The 27,836-nt window shown below is 38.5% G+C and overlaps 1 protein-coding gene and 1 long non-coding RNA gene across 7 annotated transcripts in view; one reads left to right on the forward strand and one right to left on the reverse strand.

The window, feature by feature from the left end:
* The window catches only part of LOC144006685 (sialate:O-sulfotransferase 1-like), a 236,931-nt gene that overhangs the window by 26,944 nt on the left and 182,151 nt on the right, over positions 1–27,836 (forward strand). The window lies entirely within an intron of this gene.
* LOC144006688 (uncharacterized) lies at positions 12,302–14,827 on the reverse strand. The gene is made up of 3 exons (XR_013279906.1): positions 14,581–14,827; positions 13,828–14,029; positions 12,302–12,895 (listed from the first exon to the last, which is right to left on the reverse strand). It is a non-coding gene; the product is annotated as an uncharacterized LOC144006688 (long non-coding RNA).

A 27,836-nucleotide genomic window follows, 5' to 3' on the forward strand; every position in this document is an offset into this window, starting at 1 on the left:
CTGAAACACATCAGTGATCCCTGTATGGGATAATGTGAGCCTAGCAAGTCAGAGTTTCTTTAACACTTTTTTTTTTATACTTATTGGTACAACCGTACCCCACACTGATATTTTCGTTCGCCGTAAAAGAGAAAAAATAAGCTTACTGCTAACTGCTAATTTACGAACGATCTTTTTTTAAAGCTTTGAGCCAGGACAGCACAGTAGCGATTTTATTAACATTTTATTAACTCAAGAACTATGGTTGTACACACGCTTTGGGGTCGGCGAGCATCGAGCTAGGGGGGAAAAAAAAAAAAGCATCGGGCTAGGTTAGCATCACGTTGACCCTAACCCTCTCGTGCACCACACACATATATATATATATATATATATATATATATATATATATATATATATATATATATATATATATATATATATATATATATATATATATATATATATATATACAGGGTGACCCAAAAAGATGCGTACCCATATTTTATTCGATAAAAAATCCATTTTTTTTTTATTTTTTTTATTTTTATTTTTTTTTTTTGAAGAGCTCAGAATTGTTCATTCGGTAGTCTTACCGATTCAACGTCTTGTCATCATTGCTCTTTTTTTTTTTTTTTTTTTTTTTTTTTGTGTGTGTATGTGTGCGTGCGTTTGCGTGCGTTTGCGTGCGTTTGCGTGCGTTTGCGTGCGTGCGTTTGCGTGCGTGCGTTTGCGTGCGTGCGTGCGTTTGCGTGTGTGCGTTTGCGTGCGTTTGCGTGCGTTTGCGTGCGTGCGCGTGCGTGCGTGCAAATACGTATAAATTTATACTCATTCATTCACCTAAAACCTTATAAATATCCCATTACCCTTCGCCTTAACCAGGTACTTCAGAATCTTGCCAGAGTCGTGAGATTTAAATGGTCAGGAGACCAGAGAAAAGGTCAGAAAAAAAAAGAAATAAAGAGAAAAGAAAGGTAAATCAAAGTGACATCCAGCACCGACCAAACACTTCCTGCCTTCCCCATGATTACAAAATCAAAGTCTTACGCCAACCCCGGAAGCCTCTAAATTCCAGCAAATTTAGCGAGATCTCAAGAGCCCAGAGGAAAAACTAAAGAGAGGAAGGAGGGAAGGATCGATAAGGCAGAGTGAGATCAATAGAAGCCAGTACATCCAATCCATCAAAGTGAAGTCCAGCACCAACAAGACCCCTCCTGCGTGGTTACAAAACCGGAGTCTTATGCCAACCCCAGAAACCTCATACTTCTAATAAATTAAGATCTCAAGTGACCAGAGGAAAAACTAAAGAGAGGAAGGAGGGAAGGATAGATAAAGCAAAGTGAGAACCACAGACACCAGCACCAACTGATTCAAGGGGCTGTGGGAGGGAGAGGGTACTTCTGTTGAGTTTCAGTAGATGCTGGTGCGACGGATCTGGCATGCATAAGGACCACCACCAAAGAAAGAAGCCGTCAACCGCGGTCCAGCAAAGCGAGCACCCCCCCCCCCCCGGAATCCCCAGGCCGCGGCAGCACCAAGGCCACCCCCCAAGCCACCCGAGCGGACACCGGTCGGCGAGCCGACCCAGACACCCGGAACACCCCCGCCCCAGCCCCGGCCCACACCCCCGAGCCCAAGGCCGCAGAACGAGGCCCAGCGGGCCCCCACAGCGCCCCACCGGTCCCCAGCCCCCATCCACCCACGACCCCCCCGCACCCCACCCAAACCCGCCATCCACCACGACCCAGGCCCCACCACCCCCGACCCCCAAACCCCCGAACACACCCCGACCCCCAGCACCCAACCCCCCACCCACCCATACCTCCACCCCCCCCCCCAAACAAGCCGCCCCCCCCCGACGGCCGCCACCCCCCCCCGCGAAACCGGCCCCCCGCCAGAACCCCCCCCCCCCCCCCCCCCCCCCGGAAACCGGCACCGGGCAGCAGCGCAGAGAGGGAAGATGTGCCCACCCCACCTCCAGCCGCGCGAGATTTGCACAGCGGCGGGAGGGGGGAAGCAGAGGAGGAAGCACCAGGGGAGAAGGCGGAACACCAGAACACCGAGCCCGGTGGGGAGAGGCCCCGGTCGTCACGCCAGAGTATTAGTGACACCTAACCCTGTTACTGAGTCCGCCAGCTCGCCGACTGGCGAGCTCTACCCTTACACCGTGAATGTGGCCCCACCCAGTGTATATACAAGTGTGTGCGTGTGGTGCATTAAAATTGGGAGCAGGTGAGTCGGAGCAGAGGGAAAAAATTTCCCCTACTCCGACACACCCGTATCCCCCCCAAAAAAATGAATATGTATATGTGTGGTGCATTAAAAAAGGGAATGGAGGGACAAAGTGGTGGGGCAGGGACACAAATGGGGGGGACCACAGCGCTGCCAGGCACTGCAGTCCATCCCCTCTGATGGCTCCCCGCCCCAACTCACCCCTCCCCTTGGACGTGAGGTGCATTAAAATTGGAGGGGAGTTGAAGGGTGAAGACGGTGTTTCCACCCTTCCCCACCCCACCAAGAAATGTGTTGTGTGCCCTATGTGTATATTTACAAAGTGTATAGTGCAAGCTAGTGAAGTGAGTAAGAGGAGCGACCAGCGGGGCCTCACCCAACCCGGCGGGTGTAGGTGGCACGCCCGCCCCCCAGCACCCCCACCCCCTGCCGCCCCCCACCTCATCCACCCGGCACCACAATGGGCGGACAGCCAGCGCAGCAGGGCTACCGGACAGCCCACCGGCCACCGGAGCCCGCCCGGGGCGCCAGGAGTTATACCGGAGTGGGGCAGGCCCCAAACCCTCGCCCGGCCCCCGGAGCCCGACGCCCGGGCCGGGGAGGGAGCCCCAGGCCCAGGGAGAGGGAGGGGGAGGGGCCGCAGGGCAGACAGGGAAGGGGGGGGGGGGCGGGGGAAGCGGGGAGAAGACGACAAGAAGGCGAAAGGGCGGCTGCAGGGCAGGAGGCGGGGGGGGAGAGGAGGAGGGAGGGTGACAAGGGAAAAGGGACCGGGAGGCAGAGGAGGATGGGCGGGAGGAGGCGAGGAGGGATAGGCGACGGGGGGGAGGAAGGGGGAGGGGAGAGGGAACCACGGGGCACACCGGAGGCCCACCCACCCCGAACCGCGCCGCCGGGCACGGAGCAGCGGACCGCGCCGGGACGGCACCGCCCCGGGCACCAGGGGAAGCACCCCAACACCGCACCCCACAGGGGGCCCAGGGAGCGGCCAAGACGCAACCGCCACCGAGCAGACAACGGGGGGGGGGGGGGGGGGCAGAACCACCCCCGCCCGACCACAGGGGACGGCGTCAAGAAAATTGACTAATTAGCATGCAGTAACACCAAGTGTTGATGCTTAGTGCCCACTAGAAATAGATCTTAAGGAGTTATTGAGTATAGTGTCGTATAGTGTGGTATGCTCGAGCCCACTAGCAGCAACTAGGTTCCTGACTATATAAAAATAAAAACAATCAGATACAAAATACCAAATACAGGAGCAGCGAAAACAGAAGTTGTAACGATGTGGTGGCTCTCGTTAACAGGCAGAATCTTGGCAGGATTAAGTTGCCAAATTGAGATTAAAATATTCTATGTACATAGACCATATTTGTTTAAATCTTGATACTTGATTTTTATTTAAGGCAGAGATTTTTTCCATTGAGATATAATTTATTAGTAAGGTTAACCAGTGGTCGATATTTAGAGATTGTTTATTTTTCCAATTGACAAGGATTATTTTTTTAGCAATAGTAAGGGCTATAAATATAGATTGAGATTGTTTACATGGTAGCTCAGTTATTGTTAAGTCACCTAGTAAACACAATCTTGGAGATAAAGGAAGCCTACAGTTTAATATATCAGCGAGCTTTTCCAAGATTTTAGTCCAGAAATGCAGCACTGGAGTACATGACCATAAAGCATGAAGATAAGTATCGGCAGTGTTTTGTGAGCACTGGAGACAAATGTTGGAGTCAGAGAGTCCCATTTTTTTCATCATATATTGTGTAATATATGTTCTATGAAGTATCTTATATTGGATAAGTTGCAAATTTGTCTGTTTGGTCATTTTAAATACATTTTCACAGATTTGGGTCCAAAAGTCTGGTTCCGGAACTATAGACAAGTCTTTTTCCCATTTTAAAGTCGGTAAATACGTTTTATTTGTGTATAAAAATAACTTATATATTTTTGATATTTTCTTTATTGTTGTTGGAGAAAGCTTTATAATATCTTTAGCTAAGACAGGCAGTTGGAGCGTATCCTGAAGTGTTGGGATTTGTTTCTTAACCATATTTTTAACTTGCAGATAATGTAAGAAATTTCCCTTTTTTATTTCATATTTCTGGACCAAGTTTGTATACGATATAAACTTATTATCTGAGAAAAGATGATGAAGGTGTGTAATTCCTTTCTGCTCCCATAGGCTTAAATGGAACGACTGATTATTAAGTTGAAAGTCGGGGTTATGCCAAATGGGAGAGAGCCCACAGGGCGCCAATTGGGAGTTTGTAATTTCTAATGCCTTCCACCAGGCAGTCAGGGTGGCGGCTATCATTGGGTTTTTAAAACAATTATGTCGTCTTATTGATTTTGTAATAAAGAGTAAATCTGACAGTCTAAGATTATTACAATCCTTCTGCTCCAATTCCAACCAACAGTTAGTATCTCTGTTGGGTTGTGTCCATAGCACAAGATATTGTAGTTGATTAGCTAAATAATAGTACATAAAGTTTGGTGCCTCTAAACCTCCTTTAGATTTACTTTCCTGAAGAGTAGATAGACTAATTTTGGCTTTTTTTTTAATCCAATAGAATTTTATGATAGCAGAGTCCAGCGATTGGAACCAGTTAGACGTAGGTTTAAATGGAATCATTGAAAATAAATAATTAATCTTTGGTAAAACTTTCATTTTTATAGTAGCTATCCGTCCTATTAAAGAGATCGGAAGATTATTCCAGCGCTCCAGGTCACTACGGATACTATCCAATAATGGTGAAAAATTTAAAGAAGTTAATTCAGTTAACTTAGGTGAAATTTTAACACCTAAGTATTTTAAATTACCTGTAGGAAAGGAGTAGTGTGGATCCTGACTTGTAGGATTCCATGAATTTTCTGTAATAGGTAATAATGTTGATTTTGTCCAGTTAATAGAGTAATCTGATAAGTGAGAGAATTTAGTTATTAATTTAAATGCTTCCCCTAGCGAGATAGCAGGTTCTTCTAAATAGAGTAATATATCATCGGCATATAGATTAATTTTATGTTCTATTGTCCCGGAGTGGATTCCTTGGATCCGTCTATCCTGACGTATAGCTAATGCAAGCGGCTCAATAAATATAGCAAATAATAAAGGAGAAATTGGGCACCCTTGTCTTGTTCCCCTTTGTAAAGTAAAACTCTGTGATGTAATCCCATTAGTAGTAACTGTAGCTTTAGGAGAATCATATAATATTGAGACCCATTGAATGAATGACTCCCCGAAGCCGAATTTATTTAAGACAGCAAAGAGGAAGGACCAGTTAACTTTATCGAATGCTTTTTCTGCATCCAGCGAAATAACAACTGCCTTTTTATCATACCGCTGTGACATACTAATCAAGTTAAAGAGTCTCCTAATATTATTAGTAGAATGACGACCTTTAATAAAACCTGTTTGATCACTGTGAATAATTGTCGAGATTACCGTCTCTAATCGAGATGCCAAGGCCTTAGCGATAATTTTAATATCGGTATTAATTAGTGATATCGGTCGGTAACTTGACGGGAGGGTAGGGTCTTTTTCTGGCTTTAATAAAAGTTTAATTGCTGCTATATTCATATCTTGACGTATATCACCTTTACTTTTAATTTCAGTTACTACTCTTAGAAATAATGGAGCAAACATTAACCAGAAATGTTTAAAAAATATAGCCGGAAAGCCGTCTGGACCAGGTGCTCTGCCATTAGGCATACTGTCTAAAGCACGATACAACTCATCTATAGTAAGCGGGGTATCGAGAATATCTTTATGTTCAATAGATAACTGAGGTATATTTAAGCTGTTTAGGAATTCCTCAATATATTCAGGGTTAGGTCTATTAATTTCTGTGTATAGATTTCGATAATAGTTATAAAAAATATGGTTAATTTCTTCTGGTGAGTGTGTGCATTCACCATTTATATCTTTAATAGCCGTTATAAGAGATTGTTCCCGATTCCGTTGAAGTTGATTTGCCAGGAATTTACCTGATTTATTATTATGTTCAAAATTATTATATCTCAACTGTTGTATTATAAACTCTGTCTTTTTAGATAACATGTTATCTAACTGTATTTTTATATTCTGTAGTTCTATCCATATTTGATTATTTGGGTTTAATACATATTCATCCGTTAGTTGTTTAATTTTATCTTCCAGGTATTTTTCTAATTTTTGATCCTGTTTCTTTTTACAAGTTGAATATGATATAATTTTCCCTCTAATTACCGCTTTCCCTGCTTCCCAGAGAAGAGATGGAGATATATTTGGAGAGTCATTTATTTCCAAAAAATCTGCCCACTCCCTTCTAATAATTTTAGCAAACTCTACGTCTTTCAGTAATGAGATGTTAAAACGCCATATCGGGGGAGGTTTAAAGGTAGAGTCAATTTGTAGAGTGAGGGAGACTGGTGCATGATCACTTATAATTATAGAATGTATTTTTATAGCAGTTTTATCAACAATAGAATTATTTGTAAGGAAAAAATCAATTCTTGAGAATGATCGGTGCACAGCAGAGAAGAAAGTAAATTCCTTCTTAGTTGGGTTTTGAAGTCTCCAGCCATCGCTGAGGCCAAAATCCTCCATATATTCATCTTTTACTTTAGCGGATCGTAATCGCCTTGTATATATCGTATTATTAGAACGATCTATTAACGGGTTCAAGACCGTGTTAAAATCACCTCCAATAATAATGGTAGAATTTGTTGCTAAATCGAGTAACCGAGAGAAAAATTCATGGAAAAAATCAGGGTCATCATTATTTGGGGCATATAAATTACCAATTGTATATACTTTATTAAATATAGTTACCTGGATAATAATATATCGGCCCTCTAAATCTGTTACTATATTATTTAGAGTAAAGAATAAATTCTTATGTATAAGTATAGAGACACCTCTTTGTCTACTATTATAGGAGGCAGAGTAAACTTTACTAAAATTTTTATCTATAAATAATTTTTCTTCTGATTTTTGTAAGTGGGTTTCTTGTAGGAGACAAATATCTGCCTTAAATTTTGAGAGATGGTCTAAAATTTTTTATTCTTTTTGCCTGGGAGCGAGCGCCACACACATTCCAGGAGACCAGAACTAATTTCTGCATACAAGCAATATAGACTCAGTCTTATGTATACATCTATATAAGCTGCTTATTAATATTAACATATTGTAGGATAGCAAAAGAGTAATTAGGCAATTTATATAATTTATATAAAGAGAGAGATAGCAAGTAGATAAGTATAATAGTGAAGAAACGTGGGGGGAAGTGAGTGTGAAAGAAATCTGTGGGGGATTCAACATAACAATACACCAGTAAATGGTGACCTAAGCGAGATTATTATTATTATTATTAATTTATTTTTTTTAAGAATATATTTTTATATTATTATTATTATTATTAATATTACTATATAGCCAAATCCATTTTTTAACGAATGTCTTTTCTGTTGCAGGACGTGTGTCAAGTTTACACCTGCAACATTTAAAATTAAACAGAAAAAAGAAGGAGAAGACACAAGGATTTGATCACTCGCGAGGAGAAGCTGACAGAGAGTTGTGCGCAGATCACAAGCCCCCAGCCCCTTCTGACACAACTTCCCACTTCTCCTCTTTTATTTGGGATTCAAACTAACAAACAAAAGGTCACATGCTGCCTCTAAGGGAAATAGCAGCACTGTGATAAACAATTACATCAGTCAGAAACACAGGTAACAACCTTTGTCCACTAATCATTGAATGCTGTCTGTGGTCCTGGTGTGAAGTAGACGTCCTTTGATCGCTAATCCTTTTAGGCCAATTGTTGTCCTGGTGCGAAGTTCTTCATTCCCGTACTCCAGACATCCTTAGGTTGAATACACATGCAGCAGCTCCAAACAGATAGTGAAATACTGAATACATGACAATTAACTCTATGTAATAAGAGAAAATATAGAATAATATATACACAATAACTCTAACATTCCCCCCTGTTTATTATATATTTGCTCAAAGTCTCATACCATGTATTTGTTAAAAAAAGCAAAACATCACCATCACAGTGCATAACACATTTTTTTCCCATTACACAAATAAGTCCTTTGTCAACACTATCAATACCACATAGAGCATGACGTAACATTTCTCTTTCCATCATAAAACCCCACATTAGTAAAATTATCATAAGCACAATATAATTCAACGTGTCGTCTTTAAAGTGCAATCAATGTGTTGTTGCTCTAATGTGTGTACATTATCCAATGCTTCTGTATGTAATTCTCAGCATTAATAATTCAACCAGCTGTCTCTCTTCCTCTTCAAGATGGCCCCAAAAATCAAAATCAAAAAGACAGCCCCAACTGCGTCTGATCGCATCTTACGCTCCATTTGATTCAGGAAAGGGACTCGTCTCCATGAATTGTCCCTTCTGACACATCATGCACAGTAGACAGGCCCTGGACTTCACAGCGGTTGGGGGAACTTTGAGGGTAGCAAACAATGTGCTCCCAAAGTCTTCACTGACTTAGTTGGTCAGACTTTTCACAGCGAGTCAAGCTGCTTGTTTCTCCTCTGACCTCACTTCAGTCAGGCTTCGCTCCGCAACCTGGCAAGCTGTTAGTCAATGGTACCTGTTTTGTGCCATGTGATAGGTGAATCCAGGAGAGTCGTTCAGCGATCTTCACAACCTTCGGGGCCAACAACACTTACAAGGGCCTTCCCACCTTAGGCTGGACCTTTAATCAAAGTCAGTCACTACCCTTGATGGGAGGCTTGCCTTCCTGCTGAGATAGAGAGTCATCTGGCATTTTATTAAACATTTTCACTTCCTTATCATTTAAACAATCTCCTCATATAGTCACTTAAATAAATTTCTTTCATCTGTACGGCTTAACAGGTTATTACAATAGGCAAATTTAAATGGTCTACCACACGAAATTTCAAACGAGCTTAACTGTCTTATTCCTTTTACAATTTCCCAAATCACTTAATCATCAATTATCTTATCTCCATGCTTTAATCATGTATTTTTCTCGCTTTTCTGTTTTTCCCTTAAACAATGTAACATATAAAGTGACTTTCATTCATTATGCCAAATAACTAGTACGTCATATAGAGACATGATCTGTTCACACAATGCTTCTGCCATAATAATAACATCCAGTTGTTTTTCTGGAACAATTTCAACTCATTGTTAAATTTTTTAAGACCATCAATCAGTACTTGTTAATATTGACATTGTCTTACTTTTTGTTCAATTCCATAAAATCCATAGCCACTAACAGAAATTGTAGAATATTAGAAACATCAATCCCATGTATAACAAAATTCTAAAACAAAATTCCAAAAACATAAAAACTTAAAAAATTACAAATATAAAATTTACATGCGGTATTGCAGTATTGTTACCAACTCCCCCCTTTTGAGACATCTTTATGGCTCACAACTCAAAATCATTATCCAACCCACTTCATATAATCTTATGCTGCATGCAATTTAAAATAATTTCATAATATTTACAAAAGGTTTTCATTTTCCCTTTTTTTCTTTTCCACTACAGTGTTCCCTCGTATATCAGTGGGTTAACCTTCATACAGTCATTTTCCTCTTCCAAAAAATTACACAGCTGTACAAAAATCCACAAAATCAGCACTTTTTTCTTTTTCTTTTTTTCCTTTTTTTTTTTTCCTTTTTTTTTTCCTTTTTTTTTTTTTAAAACAACTATGGAATTTAAAACAATTGGGACCCTGTAGCCTTCACCGCTCTGGCCCTAATTTGCGAAAGAACACTGTAGTTTACATGTCTTGGACGGATAGAATTTTATAGTCTACCCATAGCATAATAATAGTCTGGCATTTCTTCAAAACTAATTGTATCATACTACATCTTGTATTGTTTACAACCATATAATCAAGTTTAAATGTAACACATCTTTCCCAAAGCCATATGTAGTTAATAATAAAGCTGCCATGAATATCAATCATCTTGTACACAATTAATATAAAATACTGGCTTAAATTCTACTTCATGCATTCTAAACAAAACTCATAACCATGTCAGCAATCAATTGTCTGTTCAAATGGCCTTCCAATATCTTCGTAAAGCCACTACTATCATTGTTCAATTTAAATCACAAACTGCATTTTTCACATTCATCTATCTATTAAAATTTGTCAGACATTGTCGTTGTTATCAGTATCTCAATTCAATTTCAGTAGTAGAATTGTTAGCATAATTATCCACCCAATTCATGTATAATTGCACAGCCAAATCAACCTGTGGGTGTTTTCGTTTTAAAACAGCATAATCACAAACATCAAAAGTTCATAACAGGTCACAATTTCACTCAGGAATTTAAGATATCATTTAAGATATCATTTTGTAATTTGTTTCAAATCTTAGGGCCGACAAAATTACTTCGTTTTATCGTTGGGTCTCCATCATAACCACTTTACAATCAAAACAATCTAAATATTACACCCTTGTTGCACAAAAGTGTAATACACCTTTATTTAATCATTCTCCAATTTCTTCTTTCTTTTAAGTTGTTGCTGGTTTTCATTTCACAGCTCAATTTTCTATCATGCCATAAAAGAATTTTGTCCATGCAAGTCAAAATCTGACTTTCCAATGTACCCAAACAATTTCTAATTGCTTGAGAGGGTATTGTGGGACATTCACAATATCCTTGTAGTAACAATATATATATATGTGTGTGTCATATATATATATATATGTATGTATATTTCCCTTCCAGTGCAAATTTAGACCAGAATATACAATTTGGGTGTACTGTTATAGTACTTATTCATTCCTCAAATTTTCATCAAGAATCCAAATTATCTAATAATGTATTTCCAGTTAGTATGTTTAGTATTTTCAATCAGCACTCCTGCCCTTTGCGAGTCCTTAATCACTAGTCTAATTTATCTCCAATTCAGCATTTTACTTCAATAAATCATCTTTAGCATAGATGATATCTGATCTGTTTGCTCTGATTTCCACTTACTTACATGTTGTCAAGAAACCCAACATCAGAATGAATGAATGAATGATGAATTCATAAGGAAGCAGGTTAAACAGTTCTTCCTATTTAGTTTTAAAGAAAAACAAAAGTTCTGTCATCTCTATTTGTTCTGCCATAATTGTTATATGCAGTGTCACTGCATCAAACCCATCATCAGTTTACAGGTAGTCAACTGTGACACTCGTAGGTGTGGCATTGTTTTCATTCTCACATTTATGCTCAGAGTGACATAGTTTATCATCTCCCTTCTTTACAATCAATTCCCTCGCTTTTTGTAATAAGGCGTCAGCTACCATTTAAGAATTTATTTAGGTTATATACTGCGTCGTAAAAATGCAAAGATCCTACACCTTTCACATAGAGATATCCCTTTTCTACTCAGCTTACCTTTTTACTACCATGTTCCCATCTAATGTAGACACTAAGACTAGGCCTAATCCCATTTAATATAATTCTGCTTACTGGTTTTGTTTCATCTTTGTTTTTATGTTCACCTTGTTCAAATAAATGGCCGTTTTTCCACCAACAACAATTACCAGGGTAATAAAAATTCCTCATGGGGCATCCAAGTACTATCTCGGCAGCAGGGTCTCGCTAACCTAGGCTGGTTACTTTGAGGGGTCAGTATTTTTACATCAGCTCGTCTCAATCAAACTCATTTAAATTAATTACAGAGAACTCTAAGACACTGTAAAAACACAATTCTAAATTCCCTGCTGAACTTTTACAACCAAAAACTCACTTTACCCAGAACTCAAAGATCCTGGGCTTGTTGGTGGAAAAGCAACTATTAACTAGAGCTGCGAGCAGCTATAAAGGGCCCTCGCAACCCGGGCCACGTTGGGGTATATGCAAGTCGGGGGACTTGCACGTTGGGGTACTGTTAAATAGACAAGGACCATGGAAAATAGAAATGCATTTGCCGTGCCTTGTGTGTAAAAAGGTGCAGTAAAAGGCCAAAAATGATGCACAATTCCCAAAATAAATTCAAAAGTGTGGACTTTCTGATGTGTGTGCAAAGGTTCATGAAAAGTCGCTCGTTTGATATTCAAAACCAGCATCTGTTCATTTGAAAACATTGCATGGCACAGAGATGGTGTGTGATCAAATAAAAAGCTTTTTGATGACTCTTAATGTGGTGTCGCTGTGCAACACATATGTATTCATGACATAGTGAAGTATTGTGACAGTTTTGTAGGGTCCAGCAAACAGTAAATGTGTGACAGTTATTCAAGAAAAAATGTAGCTTTGAAGCAGGCTAACCAATGACATCATCTAAAGGGGAAAAAAGCACATGAGCAAGCATAGGTATAAGTAGAGGAGAAAAAGAGATGAAAGAAGTGCGAGAGATGGAACAGGAGAGGAATGCAGCTGTTTATGTATAGCTGTTGTAACAGGACAGATTAAATAACACTTTAACCTGGGGTTAACAGCGCCCTAGGACAGATAAACTCTTTAGTGTAAAAGTTTTCTGGGACAGATGAATCCCTTGGGGTCAAAGAGTTTGGGTTAGCACATAGTCTGTCTTAGGATAATGTAACCTCCATGGATGAATTAGTCCTAGGACGCTTTGACCTGCGGGCTAAAACTTCAGGGGGGTTAACCTGTCCTGTTTATATTGTGATCATCGTCTTCGTGCATGTCCTCAGTGGCTTCTTCTGTCTGTGTGGCAGCATTTGATACATCTGTAGAACAAAAAAGAATGAAGAATCATGTTAGATCTGTGAAGTTTGGTTGTCTTAGGTGTAGTTTACAGAACAGTCGTGTGCATATTTTTAGCATGGTAGTGTCTTAATACAAATGCATATTATGTAATGCACTGTATATGGATATTACAGACGTAATATTTGACGGTGATCTTATATTCATAGTTTTTGCCCGTTAATAAATAATATAGCTAGTAAGTAATAAGACACGCAAAAATGGTATAGTTGAATCCTCTGGGTCAAAAAGCAATGTTTTAGGATTGTGTGATGAAATGATGAATAAAAGTAAGGATACGACAGGTACATAAATGGTTATGTAAGTGTAAAATTTGGCATGGTGTGTCCAGATACATGCAGGATAAGTATAAAATATTATGGTGTGTGATTGATTTTTTCTTAGTAAAAATTAGTATTGTAATGGTCAAGTCACAGTATGTCCAAAATTTTTTTTTTTTTAAATCTATGGTATAGAAACATCATAATCAGGGGCAAAGACATAAACATAATAATAGTAATTAATAATGATAGAATTTAAATACAATCTTTTCCATGAATATGTCAGTTATTTTGAGAAGATACAGAAAAAAAAGAACTTTGAAGTGTCTATCAGTGGATGAAAGAGGGCAAGATCACAGCATAGCTACATGATATCAGTCACATTTGAAAGTAATCAAGTGTAGTATGTATTCACATTATATACATTGAGAAATTGCGGCTCAATAATCAGTCAGTGTTTTAGTTAACAGTCCAATGTTACCTTCAAGATATTCCTAACAGAAAAAAAGGAACGTGCATTAACAAAAAAATGTAAAAATGTCCATTGTCAAACATGTCATTCATTATACACAATGTGTAGGATGGGGATGCTTGCTGTGTTAGTGTTTGTGTGTCTTCCATGTCATATAGCTTACCATCACGGACAAATGCATCACATGCATCCTTTATATCCAATGCAGTCTGGAGTTCTTTCACAAGCTTGGTTTTGAAGTCTATCTGTTTTTCAAGTGCTCGATTGACTCGAGTCACATGGACTAGTTGGTTCATTTGGGAATGAAGATCAAGGCTGCGCTGGTATAAGTCGTTGCGACTGGAAGCATGATCAATGCATGCATACTGTAATGACAAAGCATTCAATGAAAATCAGTCATGTTAGATTCCATGATTCTAAATAGCAGAGGTAACGTGTTGGTGCAAAACGTTGTGGTCGTGTTGCATGTTACTCAATGGCTGTGTGTGTCAAAACGAGTTTATTTGAAAGAATATACAAATATATACACACGGACATATATATTTATACAGTATAACAGTACCGCATGTATTGGTTTTAAGGAAAGAGTTGAAAAGCAGTGTTCAGAAAAAAGCATAAGACGCACAAAGTACCATTTCACTACATGTAATAAGTTGTCAAGTAGACATGTGAATTAAGTGGTTAAGATAGTGGCTACTGTGCAAGTAAGATTCAATTGTCTCTAAAAGGTTAGCATATGTGTTCTACATGATATCAATGGCTAGACGTGCTCGTGGAGAAACATTACAAACAGAAAAACACACTAAAGGTGCCTTTAACAAACCTGTTAATAAATGAGAACTTAATACATATATGTATGGCATACTGTATATGATTGAGAAAGTTGTCCTGTTTAGTTTATGTATTGTATACTTACGGAAAAAAGTTGGCAATCTTTGCGTATGGAGATGATTAGAGGGTCTTTATCAAAAGAGAATTTGCTTGGTGATTTGTTCATGTTCTGTAGAAAAGCAAAGGAGTAGAAATAAATACAGTATCATACTTCATAAACATACAAGAAATTTGTAGCTGTATTAACCATTGTTGGTATTTGAAGTGATAATTTAGGAATAGAAGTGTAGTGATTGCAGAATTTATAGAGTGCTTACCTTGTATGACTTTGTAGATGGAAATGTCTTTTGTTGAAAGAGCTCTTTGTTGTCTACTATATATGCAAGGACAAGCATAAGTAGGTGTGGTTATGAAGTACTTGACCATTGAAATAAAGCAGTGGTATCAAATGTATGGACCGTGGTTTGGCTCAGGCCTGCAAAGGGGTTTAATGTGGCACAAGAGATAATCTTGTAAGGTACAAAAAATAATAATAATATAATAGGTATGCCTCTGAGTTTTCACAAATCTAGGTCAAGTCAAGTCATCTTTAGTTATTTCGCGCTTGAATCATCCAATCGGAAATGCTCCATAAAAAATGTATAGAGGGTGCGATTTATTGCAAATTGCACAAGAAATCTCTAAAAATTCATGTTAATGACAAGTCTGATGTGTGTGCAAAGTTTCACGAGTTTTCACACATGTATAGATAAAAAAAAACAAAGCAGCACTTTACTTGGCAACCAATGCATCGCTATAGCAGCAGCGTGCGACAAAATAAAAAACTTTCGATAAATTTGCATCTTAAACATCTTAAGATGAAACACACCAAGTTTGAACACGGTCGGATGAATTTTGTAGGAGGAGTTAAAATATGACCCCTAAAAAAGGCCACAAAAAAAGGCTACAAATCCCATCATAAATCAAAATGGCGGACTTCCTGTTTGGTTTAGCACATGGTTCCAAGAGACTTTTTTGTACATCGTGGGCTCTTATGTATGCCTCTAAATTATCATAGCGCTAGGTGAAACGTACAACCGGGAATGCTTCGTTAAAGAGGAGTTTTTTAGCTCAAAATGTGATGCCCGGCCCCTACGGGACTTCCTGTTGGGTTTAGCACATGGCACCAAGAGACTTTTTTGTACATCGTGGGCTGTTACATTTGTCTCCAAATTTTCGTAGCTCTAGCTGCTTCGTACAACTGGGAATGCTTCATTAAGAAGGAATTTTTTCCTTTGCAAACTGTGCATGCCACGGCAACAGCGTGCGACAAAATAAAAAGCTTTCAATAACTTTTCATCTTCAACATCTTAAGATGAATCACACCAAGTTTGGAGATGATCGTATAAACTCTGTAGGAGGAGTTCGTTAAAATAAGACCCCTATGAAATGGCCCAAAAAATGGCAACACGTTCCAAAGTAAATCAAAATGGCGGACTTCCTGTTCGGTTTAGCATATGGTTCAAAAAGAGTTTTTTGTACCTTGAGGGCTGTTACATATGTCTTCAAATATTGGTAACTCTAGGTGAAATGTACAGCCGGGAATGCTTCATTAAGTTAGAATTTTGAAACACAAAATTTGATGCCTCGCCTCTGGCGGACTTCCTGTTAGGTTTAGCATATGGCACCAACAGGCTTTTTTGTAGATCATAGTCTTTTACATATGTGTACCAATTTTCGTAGCTCTAGATTAAACGTACCACCGGCAATGCTTCGTTAAGTAAGAATTTTGAAACTGTAAATTTGATGCCCCGCCACCGTCATATAGTATGTCAAAAACTTTAGATTTTTTACCATGATGTTGTCCCAGGTGTTGAGATGGTACAGCCCAAGTTTGAAGTCAATCGGGTTAACCGTGTAGGAGAAGCGGGCAAAAGTATGACCCCTGTAAATGTGCAAAAATGGGCCAAAATTGGACATTCAAATACTCATACCTCACTTCCTGTCTATTTTAGGGTACACATATCAAAGAGGTTTTTGTTCATCTGGATGTGCTACAGGTGCCACACAATTTTCGTAGCCATAGGACAATCGTAGCGGGACAGGGATCCGTTAAACCTATGTAGGTGGCGCTACAGAGCCATTTTTCTGTTATCATGTATGGCGACTTTAAAATATCAAATTTTTCGCCAGACCCGATCTGCGTGTAAAGTTTGGTGAGTTTTCGTTCATGTTTAGTGCCTCAAAAATGTGGTTGTTTGCGGAAAAGAATAATAACAAAGAAGAAAAAGAAGAAGAAGAAGAAGAAGAATAATAACTAGAGCTGCGAGCAGCTATAAAGGGCCCTCGCAGCCCGGGCCACGTTGGGGTCCTTGCACGTTGGGGTACTTGCACGTTGGGGTACTGGCACGTTGGGGTACTGGCATATTGGAAGCAAAATTTCTTTGAAAATGGCATAATAAACATTTACATGTAGAATATTTTTTTTGCCAGTGTCTGTCAAGCTCAACGGATTTTGGTGATTGTTAAGACCTGCAAAAATCAGCGTCCTTATTTATTTTTAGGCAATGAGTTGCCCTGTTTGGTATTTTTTTGTAAAAGTGTATATACACATCATCGCTCGTTGTACTCATTGCACAATGTTTACTTTTATTGTCCAAAGGGGCAATCAAAAATGAATAAAACAAAATGGAAACGTACATACGTTTGGATCGGTGTGAAGCCAGTGAACAATTTGAGTGGTGGAAACTAAAAGAATATTCATTCATGACTTAGTTATCACACTTAGAATGAGTGTACATTTTTTGTACAAAATACCGTATGTGGGGTATTTTATTTATTTTTTTATATAAGCCTCAACGGCTAGGTGGCGCTGTATTTATAACTGAATGTTGTCATCGAGATACCTTCAGGCCTTGATTATAAGCATACATGTAAAGTGTGGGATTTTTTTTGGAGCATGTACCGTGGAGTTATTAAGCATATCCTTCATTCACGATATTGCTTTTAATGTCCACAGAGGCTATCAAAAATAAATAAAAATATATATATGTTTGGATAAGTCTGATGCCAGTGAACATTTTGAGTGGTGGAAACTAAAAGAATATTCATAAATGACTTAGTTATCACACTTAGAATGAGTTTACATTTTTTGTACAAAATACCGTATGTGGGGTATTTTTTTTTTTATAAGCCTCAAGGGCTAGGTGGCGCTGCATATATAACTGAATGTTGTCATAGAGATAGCTTCAGGCCTTGACGATAAACATGCATGTCAAGTTTGGGATTTTTTGGAGCATGTACCGGGGAGTTATTAAGCATATCCTTTTTCAGTGCGAAACACAAATTTTGATGCCCCGCCTTCATCATATAGTATTTCGAAAGGTCAAGATTTTTCCCCCTGTCGTTGGCTCAGGTCTTGACATGGTCCAGGTCAAGTCTTAACTCAGTCAGATGAAACGTGTAGGAGAAGTGGGCAAAAGTCTGCCCCCTGTGAATGTGCAAAAATAGTCAAAAATGGGACATTCAAAAATTCGTAGCTCACTTCCTGTTCATTTTAGCATATGGGTCCAAGAGACTTTTTTGTAGGTCTTGGTCTCCCTCATACACCTAAAAATATTCGTCGTTCTTGCTTAAACGTACAACCGGGGCTGCTTCGTTAAAAACTTCTCGGGGGCGCTATTGAGTCATTTTTGTAAAAATAGCACAATCAACAATAAAATATTGCTCATTTTACCAGGCCAGATGTGTGTGCCAAGTTTCATGAGTTTCTGTGCATGTTTAGACCCTCAAAACTGGCGTTGTTTTCTTGGCGAACAGCGCTTAGCCACACCCACAGCAATTCGCGAAAACTCACAAACTTCGTGTTGTGACATCATGAAGGCCGAAACCCTCATCTGAGCAAATATGAGGTAGGTCCAGTTAACGTGTTTGGAGAAAAACGTAGAAGAAAACTCGTAAGAAAAAAAATTGCCACTAGGTGGCGCTATCAGTTAGATGAAATATAAGTCAGTAGATGTCTTTCGGGCTGGACTCTCATCAAATGTGTGAAATTTTGAGAAGATAGGATCATCTCGGTCAAGTTAATGCAGCTTTTATTTTCACGAAAAATCTTCAGACTTTGCGTCACCGTAGCGGCCACGCCCTTTGGCGAAAAGTTACAATATTCGGTGTGGGGCATGATCAACATCTTAAGGCTTTTCTGACCAATTTTCAAATGGATCCCTTCAACAAGCTCAGCACAGTAGCTAAAAACGTAAAGTATGACATTTATTGTAACCACTAGGTGGCGCTATATGTATAACTGAATTTTATCATATAGATGTTTTCAGGCCGTGACTATTACGTTGCCTGAGAAGTTTGAGATTTTTTGGAGCTTGAACATGGGAGTTATTAAGCATTTGCTCTTTCTGGACAAATGAAATTTTAAAGGCAATATTTGATGCCCCGCCCCCGTCATATAGTATTTCAAAAAGGCAAGATGTTTTGCCCAGTTGTTCTCTCAGGTCTTGAGATGATAAATGCCAAGTTTGAAGTCAATTGGATGAAAAATGTTTGCAAAGGGGGAAAAAGCATGACCACAGTGAATGTGCCAAAATAGGCCAAAATTGGACATTAAAAAATTCATAGCTCACTTCCTGTACATTTTAGCTACATGGTCCCAATAGACTTTTTTGTGCGTCTTGGGGTGCTACACGTGCCTGCCGATTTTTGTTGCTCTAGCTCAAACGTGCCGGGCTTGGTTTTTATTTTTCTACGCTAGGGGGCGCTATCGAGTCGCATTGTTATGACGACTTAATAATATCAAATTTTTCGCCGGGCCTGAGGAGTGTGCAAAGTTCGGTGAGTTTTCGTGAATGTTTAGGTACCCAAAATCGCGATCGTTTGCGGAGAATAAAGAAGAAGAAGAAGAATAATAATAATAACTAGAGCTGCGAGCAGCTATAAAGGGCCCTCGCAACCCGGGCCACGTTGGGGTCCATGCACGTTGGGGTCCTTGCACGTTGGGGTCCTTGCACGTCGGGGTACTGGCATGTTGGGGTACTGTCAAATAGGAAACCATCTAAATTGTAAACGTTTTTGCCATGCTTTGTGTTTTTAAAGTTTCATGGAAAGGCCAAAAACGATGCACAATTAACAAAATAAAATCAAAATGGATTGGCACATGGCTATATAGAATACTTTTTGAATATATTCGGCATGCCTGCCAATATTCACACATCTAGCTGAATCATATAATCGGAAAGCATAAAAATGTCTAGAGGGCGCTATTGAGCCATTTATTACAAATTGCACAACAAATCTCTTAATAAAATATTCATGTTCCAGACAGGTCTGGTGTGTGTGCAGTTTTGTGAGTTTTCATCCATATTTAGACTCTCAAAAAAGCATTTTTCTTCACAAACAATGCATGGCTACAGCAAAGGAGTGTGACAAAATAAAAAAATTCAATAACTTTTCATCTTAAATATCTTAAGATGAAACACGCCAAAGAATGAAGACGATCTGATAAGTTCTGTTGAAAATATGACCCCTATAAAAGGCCCCAAAAAATGGCTACAAATACCAAAGTAAATCAAAATGGCAGACTTCCTTTTTGATTCAGCATATGGCTTTAGAAACCTTTTTGTAAGTCTTAGGCTGATAGGTATCCCAATTTTTACAAATCTAGCTGAATCATAAAACACAAAACATTTGCAAAAGCTTCATAAAAATGTCTAGAGGGCGCTATTGAACCATTTATTGCAAATTGAATAAGAAATCTCTAAAATATTCATGCTGATGACAAGCCTGATGTGTGTGTAAAGTTTCATGAGTTTTTGCACGTTTAGACCCAAAAAAAAAAGCAGCATTTTACTTGGCAAACAATGCATCGCCATGACAACGGCGTGCGACAAAATAAATAACTTTCGATAACTTTGCATCTTAAACATCTTAAGATGAAGCACACCAAGTTTGAAGACAGTCGGATAAATTTTGTAGGAGGAGTTCGTTAAAATATGACCCCTAAAAAAGGCCACAAAAAATGGCTACAAATCCCAACGTAAATCAAAATGGTGGACTTCCTGATTGGTTTAGCATATGGCTCCAAGAGACTTTTTTGTACATCCTGAGCTCTTATGTTTGCCTGCAAATTATCATAGCTTTAGGTGAAACGTACAACCGGGAATGCTTTGTCTGTTTAATCAAAACACAAAATATGGTGTGCAATTCCAATGCATTGCTATGGCAACAGAGTGTGACAAAATAAAAAACTTTCGATTACTTTGCATCTTAAACATCTTAAGATGAAACATACCAAGTTTGAAGACAGTCGGATAAATTTTGTAGGAGGGGTTCGTTAAAATATGACCCCTGAAAAAGGCCACAAAAAATGGCAACAAATCCCATCATAAATCAAAATGCCGGACTTCCTGTTTGTTTTAGCACATGGTTCCAAGAGACTTTTTTGTACATTGTGGGCACTTATGTATGCCTGCAAATTTTCATAGCGCTAGGTGAAACGTACAACCGGGAATGCTTCGTTAAAGAGGAGTTTTTTAGCTCAAAATGTGATGCCCGGCCCCTGGGGGACTTCCTGTTGCGTTTAGCACATGGCACCAAGAGACATTTTTGTACATCCTGGGCTGTTACATATGTCTACAATTTTTCGTCGCTCTAGCTGCTTCGTACAACTGGGAATGCTTCATTAAGAAGGATTTTTTTCCTTTGCAAAAAGTGCATGCCACGATAACAGCGTGTAACGAAATAAAAAACTTTCAATAACTTTTCATTTTCAACATCTTAAGATGAATCACACCAAGTTTGAAGATGATCGGATAAACTCTGTAGGAGGAGTTTGTTAAAATATGACCCCTATGAAATGGCCAAAAAAAATGGCAACACATTCCAAAGTAAATCAAAATGGCGGACGTCCTGTTAGGTTTAGCATATGGTTCAAAAAGAGTTTTTTGTACTTCGAGGGCTGTTATATACCTCTACAAATTTTGGTAACTTTAGGTGAAACGTACAGCCGGGTATGCTTTGTTAAAAAGGAGTTTTTTTAGCTCAAAATGTGATGCCAGGCCCCTGGGGGACTTCCTGTTGGGTTTAGCACAGGGCACCAAGAGACTTTTTTGTACATCTTGGGCTGTTACATATGTCTACAAATTTTCGTAGCTCTAGCTGCTTCGTACAACTGGCAATGCTTCTTTAAGGATATTTTTTTTCCTTTGCAAACAGTGCATGCCATGACAACAGCGTGCGACGAAATACAAAGCTTTCAATAACTTTTCATCTTCAACATCTTAAGATGAATCACACCAAGTTTGAAGATGATCGGATAAACACTGTAGGAGGAGTTCGTTAAAATAAGGCCCCAATGAAATGGCCAAAAAAATGGCAACACGTTCCAAAATAAATCAAAATGGTGGACTTCCTGTTAGGTTTAGCATATGGTTCAAAAAGAGTTTTTTGTAGGTCATAGTCTGTTACATATGTGTACCAATTTTCATAGCTCTAGATTAAACGTACAACCGGCAATGCCTCGTGAAGTAAGAATTTTTAAACTCTAAATTTGATGCGCCGCCGCCGTCATATAGTATATCAAAAACTTTTCATTTTTCACAATGATGTTGTCCCAGGTGTTGAGATGGTACATCCCAAGTTTGAAGTCAATCGGGTTAACCGTGTAGGAGAAGCGGGCAAAAGTATGACCCCTGTAAATGTGCAAAAATGGGCCAAAATTGGACATTCAAATACTCATACCTCACTTCCTGTCTATTTTAGGGTACACATATCAAAGAGGTTTTTGTTCATCTGGATGTGCTACAGGTGCCACACAATTTTCGTAGCCATAGGACAATCGTAGCGGGACAGGGATCCGTTAAACCTATGTAGGTGGCGCTACAGAGCCATTTTTCTGTTATCATGTATGGCGACTTTAAAATATCAAATTTTTCGCCAGGCCCGATCTGCGTGTAAAGTTTGGTGAGTTTTCGTTCATGTTTAGTGCCTCAAAAAAGTGGTTGTTTGCGGAAAAGAATAATAACAAAGAAAAAGAAGAATAATAATAACTAGAGCTGCGAGCAGCTATAAAGGGCCCTCGCAACCCGGGCCACGTTGGGGTACTTGCACGTCGGGGTACTGGCACGTTGGGGTACTGTCAAATAGGACAAGGACCATCGAAAATGTTTTTGACAAGCCTTGTGTGTGCAAAGTTTAATCAAAACGCAAAATATGGTGCGCAATTCCCAAAATAAATTCAAAATGGCGGACTTCCTTTTAGGTTTAGCATACGGCTACAGAATACTTTTTGTAGGTCTTAAGCTAATAGGTATGCCTCCCAGTTTTCACAAATCTAGGTCAAGTCATCTTTAGTTGTGTATCGCTTGAATCATACAATTGGAAATGCTCCATAAAAATGCATAGAGGGCGCTATTGAGCACAACGTTGGGTTACTTGCACGTCGGGGTACTGGCACGTTGGGGTACTGTTACATGGAACAAGGACCATTTAAAATGTTAGTTTTTTCCATGCCTTGTCTGTGCAAAGTTTCATGAAAAAGGCCAAAAATGATGTATAATTCCCAAAATAAAATCAAAATAGCGGTCTTCCTCTTTGGTTTGGCAAATGGCTACATAATACTTTTTTGTAGGTCTAGCAAAATCATACAATCGGAAATGCTTCGTAAAAATGTCTAGAGGGCGCTATTTATTGCAAATTGCACAATAAATCTCTGAAAATTCATGTTCATGACAAGTCTGATGTGTTTGCAAAGTTTCATGAGTTTTCATGTGTATAAAAAAAAAAAAAAAGCAGCACTTGACAAACAATGCATTGCTATGGCAACAGCGTGTTACAAAATAAAAAACTTTCGATTACTTTGCATCTTAAACATCTTAAGATGAAACACACCAAGTTTGAAGACAGTCGGATAAATTTTGTAGGAGGGGTTCGTTAAAATATGACCCCTGAAAAAGGCCACAAAAAATGGCAACAAATCCCATCATAAATCAAAATGGCAGACTTCCTGTTTGGTTTAGCACATGGTTCCAAGAGACTTTTTTTTGTACATCATGGGCTCTTATGTATGCCTGCAAATTATCATAGCGCTAGGTGAAACGTACAACCGGGAATGCTTCGTTAAAGAGGAGTTTTTTAGCTCAAAATGTGATGCCCGGCCCCTGGGGGACTTCCTGTTGGGTTTAGCACATGGCACCAAGAGACTTTTTTGTACATCCTGGGCTGTTACATATGTCTACAATTTTTCGTCGCTCTAGCTGCTTCGTACAACTGGGAATGCTTCATTAAGAAGGATTTTTTTCCTTTGCAAAAAGTGCATGCCACGACAACAGCGTGTGATGAAATAAAAAACTTTCAATAACTTTTCATTTTCAACATCTTAAGATGAATCACACCAAGTTTGAAGATGATCGGATAAACTCTGTAGGAGGAGTTTGTTAAAATATGACCCCTATGAAATGGCAACACATTCCAAAGTAAATCAAAATGGCGGACGCCCTGTTAGGTTTAGCATATGGTTCAAAAAGAGTTTTTTGTACCTCGAGGGCTGTTATATACCTCTACAAATGTTGGTAACTCTAGGTGAAACGTACAGCCGGGTATGCTTTGTTAAAGAGGAGTTTTTTAGCTCAAAATGTGATGCCCGGCCCCTGGGGGACTTCCTGTTGGGTTTAGCACAGGGCACCAAGAGACTTTTTTTGTACATCTTGGGCTGTTACATATGTCTACAAATTTTCGTAGCTCTAGCTGCTTCGTACAAATGGGAATGCTTCTTTAAGGATATTTTTTTTCCTTTAAAAACAGTGCATGCCATGACAACAGCGTGCGACGAAATACAAAGCTTTCAATAACTTTTCATCTTCAACATCTTAAGATGAATCACACCAAGTTTGAAGATGATCGGATAAACACTGTAGGAGGAGTTCGTTAAAATAAGACCCCAATGAAATGGCCAAAAAAATGCCAACACGTTCCAAAATAAATCAAAATGGTGGACTTCCTGTTAGGTTTAGCATATGGTTCAAAAAGAGTTTTTTGTAGGTCATAGCCTGTTACATATGTGTACCAATTTTCGTAGCTCTAGATTAAACGTACAACCGGCAATGCTTCGTGAACTAAGAATTTTTAAACTCTAAATTTGATGCGCCGCCGCCGTCATATAGTATATCAAAAACTTTTCATTTTTCACAATGATGTTGTCCCAGGTGTTGAGATGGTACATCCCAAGTTTGAAGTCAATCGGGTTAACCGTGTAGGAGAAGCGGGCAAAAGTATGACCCCTGTAAATGTGCAAAAATTGGCAAAAATTGGACATTTAAATACTCATACCTCACTTTCTGTCTATTTTAGGGTACACACTTCAAAGAGGTTTTTGTTCATTGGGATGTGCTACAGGTGCCACACAATTTTCATAGCCGTCGGACAATCGTAGCGGGACAGGGATCCGTTTAACCTATGTAGGGGGCGCTAAGGAGCCATTTTTCTGTTATCATGTATGGCGACTTTAAAATATCAAATTTTTCGCCAGGCCTGATGTGCGTGTAAAGTTTGGTGAGTTTTCGGTCACGTTTAGTGTCTCAAAAATGCGATTGTTTGCGGAGAAGAATAATAAGAATAAGAATAATAATAATAAGAAGAATTCCTACAAAAACAATAGGGCCTCGCAGCGGCACCGCCGCCGCCGCTGCTCGGGCCCTAATAAGAATTCCTTCAGGAACAATAGGGACCTCGCAGCGGTCGCTGCTCGGGCCCTAATAATAAGAATTCCTTCAGGAACAATAGGGACCTCGCAGCGGTCGCTGCTCGGGCCCTAATAAGAATTCCTTCAGGAACAATAGGGACCTCGCAGCGGTCGCTGCTCGGGCCCTAATAAGAATTCCTTCAGGAACAATAGGGACCTCGCAGCGGTCGCTGCTCGGGCCCTAATAATTGTGCTCTTTTAAGAACATTCAAATTCAATTATAAATGCCATTTTTTTTTTCTAATCAAGTACAAATCTCAGCTATTTATTTATTTTAAATAACTTACCACTAATAATGTGTTTGCCTTTCAAACCATTTTAATAATCTTTTTTCCTTTAATGCCTATTTTACTTATCAGGTTCTAGTGAGGGAGAATTTGTTAAATTTCACACTCAATCACAGCAGGAGCTAAATCAGAATTCAATTAGGAAAACATTCCTCCGTGTAACCAATCTTTTATACAAACTTCAGGACTATATTCAAAACAACATTGTAAAGGCTCTTTCTTACAATTTTATGTTGTTCTCTAATCTGGATCTGCATGAGTCACACCAAATCTATTATTCAATGCAAACACCACAGTAAGAAACTTTTAGAACATTTAACTCCTAGTAAGTATTTTCAAATTCAGTCAATGAGGTTTAAATTCTTACTCTGTTAAAAAGTCATGAAATCATTGCATTTTCATATAGAAGCTTCTATTATCAGTGTAATATCAAGGCCTTCCTCATTTGGCAATTTGACAAATGGTGCCTCTACACACTTTATAATAAAGTCATAGCTGAAAACTATCATTACTTACTTAATTCAAAGTTTCAAATTTCTTTAAACTTGTAGTCTGTAATCAAGAATTGTTCTGCCTCTTTACATACAGGAATTTTCCACTTTGATCATAAATCTTTCACAGGAAGGAGAGACTTGCTAAATTCTTGTTCACAGAAAGTGGATGAGGGTCACGCTCTCTGAGGGGTCAGACTGCACCTCCCCACTTCATGTCATTTGCCAAATGTTTCTAATTTAATTACTAAGCCTTATTGTCATTTGTCTTCTGTGTAAACTTTTATTCGTACATTTTTATAGGCACAGTATAGTTTTAGTTTAAAAGTGACTTTTCTGTGGCCTGTTAGCTATCCTTTCTTTTGGAGAGCTTTTATTTTATTTCATTTTATAGCCTTTGCTTTTCCCTCAGAATGAGGTGTTTTATGTCCATAAATACCTTAGAGGTCAATTCTTATCTCTGAGTCCTAATTTTACCACTCCCTGTCAATCTTTAACTTATCTGGAGATCTATCCATTTTTTTTTATTTAATTTTATCAACATTCAAACGTACAACCAACTATCAGAGATCCACAGCCACCTAATGTAGTGAGGTAGCATAATATTAGGTATAAAAATGTCTATATTGCTTAAAATTAAATCATTCCTCCACTACATTTAAAAAATAGTGATATTTGAAATCCGACTCAATATCTGTACCACTTAGTTATTTTCCCAATAATAACCAAAAATCTTCTCAAATGCCAGTCATCAATGTAACACTTAATGCCATCAATAATCAAATTCAAAAGTACATTTTTCATATCTTAAAGTTGTGTGATTTAACTACACCTCATACTGACTCAAATTAATACTATGTATCATATACATCCAAAAACCATAACAATGGAAAATTATGTTAAGATCTCTTATAGCCCTTAAGAACTACATTTAGTTATTAAATTCTATGTTATAAAACCTTCTTCTTCCTAAAGTTATTATTATTATTATTATTATTATTTTAAAGAATCATTCACCTAAATAATCATCATAACTACACATTTTGCCTGTCATCTGATCACAATTTTTAATCACCATTCAAACCTAAAATAGAAATTGTATAATTGTGTAATCAATTACTTACGTTGCTTCCTATTAGGGGTGTTAAAAAAAAATCAATTCGGCGATATATCGCGATACTACATCGCGCGATTCTCGAATCGATTCAATAATCGGCAGAATCGATTTTTTTTTGATTTTTTTTTAATTATTATTATTATTATTATTTTTTTTTTAGGATTCACACCTTGAGCATGGAAGAATGTTATATGAACGGCACATGAAGCCTTAATATTTTTATTTTAATGCTGTTCAAACATGAAACAGATTACAACCTCTATAAGACTGAAATTTCAGATAAATAAATAATACATTTTCATATAAATCTTACACTCTACAAGCTTACTGATTAGTATTTTCTAAATATGAATGAAAAAAAATCGCAACAATCGACTTATAAATTCGTATCGGGATTAATCGGTATCGAATCGTGACCATTCGTATCGGGATTAATCGGTATCGAATCGAATCGTGACCTGTGAATCGTGATACGAATCGAATCGTCAGGTACTAGGCAATTCACACCCCTACTTCCTATCACTGTCAATTTTCCATGAAAATCATATTATTTCATATATATGACTAACACAGCAGTCCTTTACCGTTTTTTCTTTTCTAACTCCTCTAATCATTTTAAACTATCTATTTTGTACTTTTGAGGGTAATTTCTTAACTCAGTGTCCTCTAACATTACACTTCCTTCCTGTCTTATCATCATCTACACCACCACAACTTGTTCTA

The sequence above is a fragment of the Festucalex cinctus genome, chromosome 18, assembly GCF_051991245.1.
Source record: "Festucalex cinctus isolate MCC-2025b chromosome 18, RoL_Fcin_1.0, whole genome shotgun sequence".
NCBI classification, from domain to species: Eukaryota; Metazoa; Chordata; class Actinopteri; order Syngnathiformes; family Syngnathidae; genus Festucalex; species Festucalex cinctus.